General features: G+C 37.2%; 1 pseudogene; it reads left to right on the forward strand.

The window, feature by feature from the left end:
- Window positions 1-575: 575 nt before the first annotated feature.
- LOC140852821 (uncharacterized) lies at window positions 576-12,247 on the forward strand (annotated as a pseudogene).
- The last annotated feature ends 1,585 nt before the right edge of the window (window positions 12,248-13,832 follow it).

Raw genomic sequence — 13,832 nt, forward strand, 5'->3', positions numbered from 1 at the left:
CTTTATAGTGAAGGTTTTCTACCCTAGCCGGACTCTTCGAGTCCCATTTCATCGGAAACGGGAAGGAAGAAGACTCCGATTAGGAGTCTTCCTCCTTCTGTAAATTTTTTTTTTTTTTGTTGGGCCGTCAAAAGTTTACAGACCCAAAACCTGGGCCGTTACAGTTAGAAACAAGTATGTAATTATAAATGCATCGTGATTTGGTGGTATAAAATGTGAGAAAGTTATCTTGAAATGTTTCTTGCGTCCAAGTATTTGAGACATTAAAAACTTCAAATTTGAAAGGATGCAAGCGATGCAATTATAGGACAAGATCGTGCACTGAAAACGTACATGAGCCGGCAAGACAACTGCTTCTTTCTTTAGTTCTTCCATAATTCACGGTCAATTATTGTGCATGGATGTGCGGCAGAAATTCGATCCGCTAGAATGCCAGCTGGCAGGTAATTTCATTCATCTTTCCTCAGTTTCTTTTTTAGAGACCCACCAACCACGCTAAGCCTGACTAAATAGAGACTCCTCCAGACATCAGCTGGCCAAGAAATCCTATTATAAAGTCTGCATGCTAGCTCTTAGAAGGTCATCCAAATTAAGCTTCCCCCAAGTTATCTTGTTCATTGTTTTCCTCTCAACTTCCTAGCGTACATGGGTTGTCTCTGGAACTCCAAGAGGACACCTTGGTGGTCCTCTCTCATGCACGCCGCTCTCCTACTCTTATGTCATATTTTGCTCCCATCTCCCCAATTTCCTCCAATCACCAGCAGTGCAACCTCCACGGTGGGGAATAACAGCAGAAGCGGGAGTGACCACTTGGCCCTCATTTCATTCAAGTCTAATCTATATGATGATCCATCTGGGGCTCTGTCCTCCTGGGACAACAAGTCGCTTCATTTCTGCCAGTGGAAAGGTGTCAAATGTGGCAGTCGGCACCCTTAGCGGGTCATTGCTCTGGACTTACCCTCTATTGGCCTAGCTGGCACCACATCGCCCTCCATAGCCAACCTCACATTCCTCCGAAGAATCAGTCTCCAAGAAAACAAACTCAACGGATACATTGCACAAGAGCTTGGCCTTGTGCATCGGCTGGGATATCTCAATCTAAGCCTGAATTCTCTGGAAGGACAAATTCCATCTCGTCTTGGAAACTGCAGACAGGTAATTACACTTGACCTACATAAGAACCTTCTCAACGGACAAAGGCCACATGAGTTGGGATCACTTCCTCAGCTCATTGTCTTGGACATCGGGGGGAATGATCTTACAGGAGGCATCCCAACTTCTTTCACCAACCTCTCCTCTTTGGACTACCTCCGCCTGTCCAGAAACAGGATTACAGGCGGCATCCCTCCTTGGTTAGGGAACCTGTCCTCCGCCACCAATATTCGTCTTACAGCGAACACCCTGTCGGGAGCCATTCCATCTTCCTTGCTCTCTTTTTGTCCTAGCTGTAGCACTAAACCAGTTATCAAGCATGATTCCTCCCTGTCTATACAATCTCTCAAGTATCGAGACTTTAAGTGTGGGATGTAATAGTCTCAGAGGGACTATCCCATCTCACATAGGCAGCACTCTTCCCCACCTCAGTTGGCTCGACAGAGCCTTCAATCAGTTCACCGGACTTGTCCCTTCTTCATTATCTAATGCTTCTGGGCTGTATTACATTCAGCTCCAAATGAACAATCTCCGTGGAGAAATCCCATGTAACCTTGGAAACTTACAGAACCTGTCAGCATTGGACCTTAATGGGAACCATCTAGCAGCCACGGAGGCCAACGATTGGAGCTTCCTCACTGCTCTAACCAACTGCAGCAAATTAAGAAGACTGGAGATCAACAACAATAACCAGATATCTCGAAGCCTTCCTTCAAATATAGGGAACCTGAAAAACCTGATGGTACTTGGCATGAATTCAAACCTTCTCACAGGTAATATTCCTGCCTATCTTGGAAATCTTAATGCACTGCATAGATTGTATTTGTATCACAACAATTTCCTCGGCCAAATTCCACCTTCACTCGGAAACATTAGTCAATTGAATTGGCTCGATCTGCACGGAAACAAATTGAGTGGAAGCATTCCAACCCAACTTGGAAACTGCAAGAACCTGCAGTTACTCTATCTCTTTGACAATCAGCTTACAGGCACCATACCCATGGAGATTCTTAGCCTGTCTTCTCTATCCATAAGCCTATGGTTATCACACAATGCATTACAAGGGTTCCTACCTTCCGAAATTGGCAACCTGATAAATGTCAATGTCCTCGATATTTCTGAGAATAGATTGTATGGTGAAATCCCTGATAGCATTGGCAAATGCGTGGCCCTTGCAAACCTCGATATGAGTGGTAATTTTTTTGAAGGAATCATCCCGACATCATTGGGCAATCTAAATGGCCTTCAATTTCTGGACCTGTCGAGCAACAACCTATCGGGGCGGATACCAGGATATCTCCAAATATTTCACTCGCTCCAATTTCTGAATCTCTCTTTCAACAGCTTTGAAGGCGAGGTTCCGCTAGACGGGGTCTTTGCAAATATGAGTGCATTTTCACTTATTGGAAATCCAAAGATCTGCGGTGGCATTTCTGAACTGCACTTACGACCCTGTTCCTCTGCCCAACCGGGTGGGAAAAAACACAAAGCTGCTATCTTGGTAGTGATCATCACAGTTGCCAGTGGAGTTCTAGGTTTGACTCTGATTCTTTTCTTCATTTTACTTTACTGGACCCGAAAATCAAGAAAGAGACATCCATCCATGGCTACCATGAGAACAGAACTTATTAGAGTCTCCTACGCCGAATTGGTCAAAGCAACTGATGGGTTTTCTTCAGCAAATCTGTTTGGTGTTGGGAGTTTTGGTTCCGTATGTAAAGGGGTCATGGAGTGGGATGATGAAAAGACGGTTGCTATAAAGATACTGAACCTTCAGCAGCAGGGGACTTCAAGGAGTTTCATAGCTGAATGTGAGGCCTTGAGGAGCATCCGTCATCGGAACCTGGTCAAAATCATAACTGCATGCTCTGGTGTTGATTTTAGAGGTAATGATTTCAAAGCATTGGTTCTTGAATTTATGGAGAATGGAAGCTTGGAACAGGGGCTGCATCCAAATGTGAATGAGCGAATCCTGATGAGGATTTTGAATTTAGAACAGAGAGTGAGCATAGCCATTGATGTGGCTTCTGCACTGGATTACCTTCATCATCACAGCCCAGTGCCAATCGTGCATTGCGATCTTAAGCCGAGTAATATTCTTCTGGATGTTGACATGACTGCCCATGTGAGTGACTTTGGGCTGGCAAAGTTCCTCTCTGAATCTACTGACTTGATCTCTTTCACGCCCCGAACCCAACATCCGGATCGGATATGTGACGGCCGCACACTCCTTAGAGCAAGTCCTAAAAAATATGCAAGGCCAAATTAAATCATTACAACCTTATCAACCATAATATTTAATTTCAATAATAATTCATAAAACTTGCATAATTATAATTAACATTCCTTCAATCCTTTGATCAGGTATCAACGGTACTCTATCTATGCATCTGCTCACTCACAAATCCATACCATAGCCAACTATGGACATCTTATAACTCTGAGAAGAAAAGAAAGATGAAGGGGTGTGAGCTTTACAGTCCAGTAAGAATTTTCATATCACACCAATATAATAATATAATCTGAAAATAAATATAAGCAATAACACATAAAAGTCGATGTTCACTGTCCAGAATACTGCAAACATTTATAGATTATCTGTTTTATCAAAAGAGATGCATTATCATATGTTAATAAGTGAAATAATTTTATTCAACGATTGTTTTATGTCTTGTTTTCTATTTTCTTCTATTATCACATCATCTTTAATCCTTTTCTTTTTGGCTTTGGCTTTGGACTACCAGGATCATGCGACGATCTTTTATTCGGATCGATTTCTATGATCTTCCTCGGATCGAAATATTCATGATCTTTCTTGGATCAAAGTGGCCATGATCTTTCTCGGATCAAATCGTTTATGATCTTTCTCGGATCAGATTCTTCCACACATAAGCCTGTGGGGGTTGTCCCAAGCATAAGCTCCTGGCAGACTATTCCACATGACAAGGCCAGTCCAAACCATATTTCTCTTTCTTTTTATTTTCATGAAATTATAATATTTGACTTCATTAATCAATTCAAATTTTGCAGTGTAATAAATATATCATACCCATATAATCATGCCATCAATCGCTAATACATATGTATTGATATAACATACTCATGCTCAAAATTACATAAATAAATAACAATGTCTCAGATATAACAAATTCATCGATCTAAAATCCAACGATGCAAAATCAATGAGATAAAACCAACGATAAAATAACATATATAATTGTGATCATGTATAGGGATTCTTACCTTTACCGATGACTGATTCAAGCACAGAAATCAATGTTCTTCTTTGATTTATGAATTTCACAAACAAGATGTTCCACTCAACATCTTATGTAGACAATCGTATCTCTTCATGATCCTGATCAATATAAAAATCATATATAGAAAAATTACCGATAATCGATCCTGATAACACAAATCTAGGACCTCTCTCAGGATTAACCAAAATTAGGATTTGTCTAAGTATCTGGATCCTCCACTGATCCATAAGACTTTTAGAAAGAGAAAATTCATGAAAAGAGAAAAAATTCTAGAGAGAGAAAGTAGAGAGAGAAAGTGGAGAGAGAATCTTCGTATCCTTTCGATGAGGCAATCATGGTCGAGATCATCAGAGGTCATATCAGGATGACTCAATATAGATTAACCATGATTGATGTTATCAATTTCGAATAAAGATCGGATCAGGATCTAATCTACTGCATAAATTTCGGAGCAATATCAGGTCATCATATTTTCATATCAATTTTATCCTAGGATCTGTGATGCAATTAGAGAGAGAAAGAAAAAAAATTCTAGAGAGACAAAATCCATTGAGAGAGAGAAAAAAGTCTAGAGAGAGAATCTAGAGAGAGAAAATGTAGAGAGAAGGTAGAGAGAGGAGAGAAAGAGAAAGGAGGGAGTGGAGAGAGAGAATTCTCTCTTTCTTTTTTTTTCTATTTTTTTTTTTATTTTTCTCTTTCTATTTTTTTCTTTTTTCTTTTCTTTTTCTTTTTCTTTTCCTTCTTCTTTTCTTTTTCTTCTTTCTTCTTCTTTCTTTTTCTTTTTCTTCCCGCGGCCTCCCTTGGGCTGAAACAGGGGACGGACGACGGGGCTCCAGCTTGGCTCCGGCAAGGGCGAGGGCTTTGTCGAAGGTCCGGCAGCAGGTGGAGGCGGCGGTGGAGCAAGGGATGACCGGCGGCAAGGTTCGGCCGGCGAGAAATCAAGAAGAGATCGGAAAAATAGAGGACTGCCACTTTTTCTTTTGTTTTCCGGTCATTGGCCGGTCACCGACGGCCAATACCTTCAGGGAAGAGAGATAAAGGGATGAGGATCCTATCCTAGGGATGAGACGCCGCAACCGACGGCGTCGATGGCCGAAAAAGAGAGGAAAGGGTCTGGCCGAAATAGAGCAAAACAGGATTCACCCTTTTCATGGATTTTTCGACGATCCCGAAGGTCGGAGAGGGTGCACGAAGCCATGGAAAAGAGAGGAAGGAAGAGAGGAAGGAGAAGAAGGATTTACCTCAAGCTTCAGCAGCATCGTCAGCTCCAATTTTCGGCGAGCACGAGTACAAGAGGTCACGGCTTTAACGAAAGAAATCAAGAGATCAAGCTCGAAGATCGCCGGTGGAGAGTCTTAAGGAAGGGAAGGAGGGTTTTATAGGGGAGCTATCCTACCCTAAGCCGGACTCCATGGGTCCGATTTCATCGGGGTCGGAGGGGAAGAAGACTCCGGTTAGGAGTCTTCCTCCTCCCGTCGGGCTTTGTTTTGGGCTCTCCAAATTTTGCCAGGCCCAAGAGCCCTATGGGCTGGGCCGTGATATTCTCCCCTCCTTAAAATAATTTTATCCTCGAAATTAAGTTGTATTATTTGAGGTATATATTTCAAAATATACATTCTTCATGTCATTCTCACGCTTTCGATAATGTCTTACATTTTATTTTATATATATATATATATTTGATCTTGATATAATAAAATTATTTGAAATCTCAAATCTTTTTCTTTCATATTGAAAATAGTAACATTTTGGGTTTGTATTAACATAATAAAATTATTTATTCAATATATATTCCACTCAGAATTTATAATCATCTCAGACTACCTATGATAGAAAATAAAGAAAGACCAAACATTGGGCACTTTTCATAATCATTGATTTCTTTCTTCTCTTGACCTTCCAACAAATTTAACAACTGGACTACCATCTTAGAAAAATCTCAACCTTCTACATCAGCTAGGGTAACAATAATAAATCTCAAAAAAAAAAAATGAGATCTGTATCAAGACATTCTAGGTTTGCACTAATAATAGAATTATCAAGCTATTAACAATATACTTGAGATGTCTAAGGTTCTTGGTATTATCTATAATAAAATAACCTACTGACAAAAATTATCTGGTTATGATTAGATTAGATCAAGATCTATAGCATCCTTTTATTATCAATAAAATTCTTTCTTATTTGCAACTAATGTATTCCATAATATCTTTTGAATCAAAGAATTAATATTTCTAATCGATTTAAACCACCATGCTTTTGCTGCGCACTCTGATTTTAATTTATCAAATTATATAAGTCTATCAAAGATAAAAATATCCTTATATGTTAGATCAATCCAAGATAGATCCAACCTTCAAATTTTATATAAGACTGAGATAAAATTTTAAGTTTCTTTATCTTTACTACCTTTGGGTATAGCATATAAAAATTAAATCTTGATCCACTTCTTATGTTTGAAATCATTGCATAAGTTTCATCACTTTTCAAGAATCCAACATATCTAGAATCAATTGGAGTTAACCTTAGATTTACCTTACAATCATTTAGATAATTTCTAAATCAATCTTCTTTTTTTAAAGAATTAATTCTAACTTGACAAACTAGAAGAACTCAAGCCAACATCCTTATAAGTAGAATCAACTTGATTATTTCTTATAGAGCTCCCTTCATCACAACCCTTAATATTAATCAATAAATCCATACAAAATCTTGTCCCTTGTGTAAGTCATTCAAAATTTAATACTAGCAAGATGTCTTAGTTCAATTTTTAAAAAAATCCAAACTTTGACTTGAATAATTAATACACTTCACCATCTTCAATGATTACAAAAAAAATTTAAAAAAATCTAATCCAAAGATAGTAATACAAATTATTAAAGATTTCATCATAACCTGTATATCATACTCTGACAAAATAAATTTTCTTCTTTAATTTAACAACAATATCAAAATACTTTTGATCCACTTAGAAAAATAAGCTTTTGACTTGAAATTCAATGCAACTTGAAAGATCAAGGAATCATATTCAGAATATGATATTGTGAGTAATCAAAAATTTCACCAAGATGTGTATCTCATATTCTCATAATAAAATTCAAGTATATTTTTCATCTAAGATTGAGTTTCATATATGATCCTCTTATAGGTTCAATGCTCAAAAATATTTCTCTCTCATATGATGAAATTTCTTCTTAGACCATATCCTAACTTCTTTCTGATAAATTTAAAATTTATAATGCTCAGATAATTAACATCAAAATCAGAAAAGTTATCATAATTTCCTTCCATATAAGTTTAGCATTCCAAAATCATCGAGTATACTCAACATAACATATCAATACCTCCCACTTCCTTCCAGGGTCAACTCTTCTTATATTCAGGCCACCCTACTAATTGAAATTCAAGATATAACTCGTCAATTCTATTATAGATATCATATGCCACTTATGTATAAATTTCATCTTAATATCTATTGATTCGAAATCTAAATATTGAATCTTCTCTTTTATATCTATCATGTTCCTCATGATCATAACCTAAGTTCAGATATCACTAAAATTATAATTCTGAATAATTATAACTTAAACTCAAATACCACTTAAATCATATTTTCTAGTGATCATAACCTAAACTCTAATATCATTCTATCATACCTTTAATGATCATAATCTTAAACTCTGATATTATCAATCATACTCTATTGATTATAATCCCAAAGTTTTAATATCACTTATATGACAATCCCTAGTGACCTTAAACCTGAGCTCTAGTACTGTTCTATCATATTCTCTGATATCACTCTATCATATCCTATTGATCATGTATAAAGTTTTGATATCACTTCATAATCCCTAGCGACTTAAACTTAAGCTCTAATATCATTTTATCAAATCCTAATCACTTATATCATAATCCCCAATGATCATAACCTAAGCTCTGTTATTACTCTGTAATATTTAAATCATTTATATTATGATCCTTAATGATCATAACCTGAGCTCTGTTATTACTCTGTAATATTTAAATCACTTATATTATAATCCTTAATGATCATAACCTGAGCTCTGTTATTACTCTGTAATATTTAAATCACTTATATTATAATCCCCAATGATCATAACCTAAGCTCTGATACCACTTTGTCATGCCCCGAACCCAATATCCAGGTCGGATACGTGATGGCCGCACACTCCTTAGAGCAAGCCCTAAAGAATATGCAAGGCTAAATTAAATCATTACAACCTTATCAACCATAATATTTAATTTCAATAATAATTCATAAAACTTGCATAATTACAATTAACATTCCTTCAATCCTCTGATCAGGTATCAACGGTACTCTATCTATGCATCCGCTCACTTACAAATCCATACCATAGCCAACTATAGACATCTTGTAACTCTGAGAAGAAAAGAAAGATGAAGGGGTGTGAGCTTTACAGCCCAATAAGAATTCCCATATCACATCAATATAATAATATATCTGAAAATAAAGATAAATAATAACACATAAAAGTCGATGTTCACTGTCCAGAATACTGCAAATATTTATAGATTATCTGTTTTATCAAAAGAGATGTATTATCATATGTAAATAAGTGAAATAATTTTATTCAACGATTGTTTTATGTCTTATCTTTCTATTTTCTTCTATTATCATATCATCTTTAATCCTTTTCTTTTTGGCTTTGGACTATCAGGATCATGCGATGATCTTTTATTCAGATCGATTTTTGTGATCTTCCTCGGATCGAAATATTCATGATCTTTCTCGGATCAAAGTGGCAATGATCTTTCTCAGATCAAATCATTTATGATCTTTCTCGGATCAGATTTTTCCACACATAAGCCTGTGGGGACTGTCCCAGGCATAAGCTCCTAGCAGGCTATTCCACATGACAAGGTCAGTCCAAACCATATTTTTTTTCTTTTTATTTTCATAAAATTATAATATTTGACTTCATTAATCAATTCAAATTTTATAGTGTAATAAATATGTTATACCCATATAATCATGCCATCAATCGCTAATACATATGTATTGATAAAACATACTCATGCTCAAAATTATATAAATAAATAATGGTGTCTTAGATATAACAAATTCATCGATCTTAAATCCAACGATGCAAAATCAATGAGATAAAATCAATGATAAAATAACATATATAATGGTGATCATGTACAGGGATTCTTACCTTTATCGATGACTGATTCAAGCACATAAATCAATGTTCTTCTTTGTTTTATGAATTTCATAAAAAAGATGTTCCACTCAACATCTTATGCAGACAATCGTATCTCTTCATGACCCTGATCAATATAAAAATCACATATAGAGAAATTACCGATAATCGATCCTGATAACACAAATCTAGGATCTCTCTCAGGATTAATCAAAATTAGGATTTGTCTCAGTATCTGGATCTTTCACTGATCCATAAGACTTTTAGAGAGAGAAAATACATGAAGAGAGAAAAAATTTTAGAGAGAGAAAGTAGAGAGAGAAAGTGGAGAGAGAATCTTTGTATCCTTTCGATGAGGCAATCATGATCGAGATCATCAGAGATCATATCAGGATGACTCAATATGGATTAACCATGATTGATGTTATCAATTTCAAATAAAGATCGGATCGGGATCTAATCTACTGCATGAATTTCGGAGTAATCTCAGGTCATCATATTTTCATATCAATTTTATCCTAGGATCTGTGATGCAGTTAGAGAGAGAAAGAAAAAAATCCTAGAGAGACAAAATTCATAAAAAGAGAGAAAAAGGTCTAGAGAGAGAATCTAGAGAGAGAAAATATAGAGAGAAGGTAGAGAGAGGAGAGAGAGACAGAAAGGAGGGAGAGTAGAGAGAGAATTCTCTCTTTCTTTTTTTTCTATTTTTATTTTTCTCTTTCTTTTTTTTTCTTTTCCTTTTCTTTTTCTTTTTCTTTTCCTTCTTCTTTTCTTTTTCTTCTTTCTTCTTCTTTCTTTTTCCTTTTCTTCCCGCGGCCTCCCTTGGGCCGAAGCAGGGGACGGACGAGGGGGCTCCAGCTTGGCTCCGGCGAGGGCGACGGCTTAATCGGAGGTCCGACAGCAGGTGGAGGCGGCGGTGGAGCAAAAGATGGCCGGCGGCAAGGTTCGACCGGCGAGAAATCAAGAAGAGATCAGAAAAATAGAGGACTGCCACTTTTTCTTTTGTTTTTCGGTCATTGGCCAGTCACCGGCTGCCAATACCTTCAGGAAAGAGAGATAAATGAATGAGGATCCTATCCTAGGGATGAGACGCCGCAACCGACGGTGCCGGTGGCCGGAAAAGAGAGGAAAGGGTCCGGCCGAAACAGAGCAAAACAGGATTCACCCTTTTCATGGATTTTTCGACGATCTCGAAGGCCGGCGAGGGTGCACGAAGCCATGAAAAGGAGAGGAAGGAAGAGAGGAAGGAGAAGAAGGGTTTACCTCAAGCTTCAGCAGCATCGTCGGCTCCAATTTCCGACGAGCACGAGTACAAGAGGTCATAGCTTCAACGGAAGAAATCAAGAGATCAAGCTCGAAGATCGCCGGTGGAGAGTCTTAAGAGAGGGAAGGAGGGTTTTATATGGGAGCTATCCTACCCTAAGCCGGACTCCATGGATCCGATTTCACCGGGGTCAGAGGGGAAGAAGACTCCAGTTAGGAGTCTTCCTCCTCCTCCCGTCGGGCTCTATTTTGGGCTCTCTAAATTTTGTCAGGCCCAAGAGCCCTATGGGCTGGGCCGTAACCATCTCCATATCTGCTAGCTTGGTGGCAATAAAAGGATCAGTTGGATATATTGCTCCAGGTGAGACTCGATGCATAAATTTTTCTACTTCTAATTTTCTTCCTACATAGGCTAATATATACTAATAGTGAGCAGCTAAAGACAGGTAGAAAGCTGTACCCAAATAGAGGATAGGTACTCTTTGACTATAAGCAGCTTTGGCAAAGTTAATTAGAACATTATTCATGCTTGAATCTAATACGACATTCTCCAATTGCAAATTATTTGAAATTGAAAATTGATTTGCGGATCTTATTTAACTTATCGCTATCTCGTTGATATCAAGCTTCTATCGCGTGGACTCCCAGGTTTTTGAGTTTGAGTTCGATCAATTTCATTCTATTTTCTTATTACATGTGATCATTTTCAATATTTTTTCACATCACATCCTCTACTCATGTATTAAATAATCTGGCTCGTTGATTATAGTACAATATATTTTTACCTTCTGATTTGAATTTATGCTTCTAATACAATCTTTGGCTGGCAAAGAGAAATAATCCACTTCTTTGTTTCATCTGTTGAGCGTTTTATCTTGAATGTTTAATTATGTTTTTGCCGATGTCTTTGTACAAGCATATAACGTCATTACCAAAATGAATCTCAGAGTACGGTTTGGGATGTGAAGTATCAACTCAAAGAGATGTGTACAGTTATGGAATACTTCTCCTGGAGACGCGGCATACAGAGGGAGTACTATGTGTATGGATCACTCAGATTAAAAATAATATCTATTTTTAATTATTAGATTAAATATGGATCGCTCATATTTCAACCGGTTGAAGTACCTATGTGTATGGCTGGTGTGGTTAATATTTCAAAGCTTAGACTTATTTCATATCACAATTAAGTTGAACTTTTTTTCCTAAAAAGCTCTCTGTGGGCCACAAAAGGTGAAGGAGCTGAAGGTGTGTGGTGGCAGTATAGTGAAGTCGTGGGCCGTAGGGGGCACAAAAGCTGAGGGCATTAGGGGGTGGTGGGGGTATTGCGGACGCACGTTGGTGGAGACCGAGGGCGAAGGATCCGCGGGTGCTAAGGGTTGAGGGAGGGTGTAGGAGCCAAGGGTGTGGGGGGAGAGGGGATGAGGGCGGAGGAGCTGCAAGTGGCAGAGGACAGGGGGTAGAGAAGCCACATACAGAGGGAGATGGAGGAGCCGCAGGTGGGGGAACAAAGGGGTGGGGGTGGAGACTGAGAAGTCGCGAGTAGAGAGAGAAAAAAATAAAAAATAATAATAATAAAATATTATTTTTAAAAAATAATAAAATATATAAAAGTGATAATGTATAATATCTTAAGTATCTTTTATAATAAAATATTATAAAAGAATACCATAATAAATCTTATAAACATACATTATTTGTTTTGTTGTTGCTTCCTTTGCTCATTGTGTTTAACCTCTTTTCATTTGTTGGTTTGCCTTTTGTCTTTTGTCTTTTTCTGCTTTTGTTTGAGGGGCTCTCTTTAGATGTTCTATCATTAGGCCAAAAGATTGCTCGAAATCAACAACAACTCTCTGTCTCTATTTTTCACTAAATATCTCTTGGATATTCTAAATGTTTCTTTGAAATTTCTAAAATCCATCATAAGCTATTGTTCATCTCTCTAGGCTCTTCTTGCACATCATTCTAGAAGCCAAAAGAAGAGTGCTCCACTGACTTATGGCATTTATAAATAGGGGTCTAGACCTACTACTGTGTGTGAGAGAAGAAAGTGCAAGTGTGGTGTGTGTAAGAGTTACGGTGAGATCTTCCCATTTTTAGAGTGTGTCCCGATTTTCCTATTTTTAGAGTGCATCCCATTCCAATTAATATATGAGCATACTTGTGTATTAGTATACTACTCTTAAGATATTAATAAAAATTTGTTCATTTCTAAGTACTATCCCATTGCCTCTATACAGAGATATCGTGATAAACTGTTTTATGGATGTGAAATGGGATGTTGTAGTTAAAAAACCATTTCAATGCAAAAGAAAAAAAATCACGAGACCACCAAGCCTTTTCCTAAATATTCTATACTAATAATTTGAGGATTATAATTTGTTTGTTCTTCTTTAAATAAATTAGAGGATCATCACATCAAAAGCTAACATTTTTGGTTTGCATAATAATACATTCTAGGGAGAAAGATTGATAATAATAAAAGATGGAAACATATCACCAATGATTTGCTAGATGCCTTCTAAACAATCTTTGGAGCTGCCCTGGATTCCTCCCAAGAAATCCTTGGAGATAATTTAAACTAATGTTGGAGTTATAGATGAACTTCACAAATCTGATAATGAATACTTTGATTTCTTCTTTTTTTTCTCTTGCCCCAATCCTTGCCAAGATTTCTTAAGGAGAACTTTCATCTTTTAGCAGGATACCATGAAAAAAGTGGGTACCTTTTTTATTAAGTTTTTTTTTATTTTATTTCTCGTTAAAAGAAGGGTGCACTTTCTTCTCGGTAACCAGAGATATCATATTAATGAATTTTCATAAATAAATTAATTATTATAGGATACTATAAGAATGGATCCCACTCAGGGATATCCAACATAGACCAACAATGGGCCAAATCAGGCCACTTTGAAAAACAAAAACCTAGGTTGTCATAGAGATGGTGGAAGAAGGTAGTGGAAGAGAG

Source organism: Elaeis guineensis, chromosome 12 (assembly GCF_000442705.2).
Source record: "Elaeis guineensis isolate ETL-2024a chromosome 12, EG11, whole genome shotgun sequence".
Taxonomy (NCBI): domain Eukaryota; kingdom Viridiplantae; phylum Streptophyta; class Magnoliopsida; order Arecales; family Arecaceae; genus Elaeis; species Elaeis guineensis.